Source organism: Penaeus monodon, chromosome 22 (assembly GCF_015228065.2).
Source record: "Penaeus monodon isolate SGIC_2016 chromosome 22, NSTDA_Pmon_1, whole genome shotgun sequence".
In the NCBI taxonomy this organism is placed as follows: domain Eukaryota; kingdom Metazoa; phylum Arthropoda; class Malacostraca; order Decapoda; family Penaeidae; genus Penaeus; species Penaeus monodon.
In genome coordinates this window covers 1,075,513-1,076,630 of record NC_051407.1, presented here as the reverse complement: position 1 = coordinate 1,076,630, position 1,118 = coordinate 1,075,513, and positions in this window count along the sequence as shown.

The following is a 1,118-nucleotide window of genomic DNA, read 5'->3' as shown; positions in this document are numbered from 1 at the left end:
GTTTATCACTACACTTGAGTCATCAACCCTTTGAGATTATGCTTTAATTTTCATTTTCATGTAATTAAAATTACAGCAAATTTTAAATTCCCACCAAACGTTTTGGGAAGAGTACTGTGGTGTCTCCTAATTATATCAGATCAATTTCCTTCTGCTTTTTCTTCCACCAGATTCATGCCAACTCCGTAGTGTAAAATGACGTCATGCTGTGACGTCATGATTGCCGTGTATGCCAAAGGCTGTCTATCTTTATCTGACCTTATCGAATGCGGCCAAACATATGTTACTGAGCGCCATTCAATTAGCACGCGTAGCAAGATAGGTGTTCATGTCAGAGAAGTACTTGAGAATAGATATTTCTAAGATGTTTTAAGTTCTTTAAAAAGCATTTTGTGCCGTGAATACGGATATCTGTTCATTAGATTAAGACAATATATTTCATGATTTTTAGAATCTAAAAAAATGTGTGTGCTCCATTCCAATGTGCAAATGTTAAACATTGGCATAACACCAACGTGAACATTTAATTTGAGAGATGAAAAATCGCTGTTATTATTTCATGTTTTCATAGTTTATGGATCCAAAAATTGGTTTTGTACTGAATTTCTCCTTTGTACAGATTTTATAGGGATATATTTTACTGAAAAGTTATATATGTATAGGTAATGAGGTTCACACAACAGATTATTGCAGATCATTGGTGTTAAATCGAGTCCATAATGAATAGATATGTAATATTTCTGGATATATAGTGGATATGAAAATGAACTCTGTGACTGATAGATAATAAATTAAACGAAATATAAAATGTACATTAGATAATTAGCACACGAGAAGCACAATCCATGAGGCACATGCAGCGGAAAGGTGTATGAAGAGTGTAGTGTACATGCTGCTAAGTATGTAGGGGTTACACATATTCGGGAGTGCATGACATCATAGGAGAAAGGTCATATGCATGATTTTAGGTGTTTATTAACAGGTTTAAGGTTTTAACGTGCATGTTATGTATGCAGAGCGCTATGTGGCTAATTCAAGTGCATGGTGTCATGTAGATGTCAATGCTTTTTATACTTTTATTTTTTCATTGTTATTCATACATGCTTTTCAAAACTTAG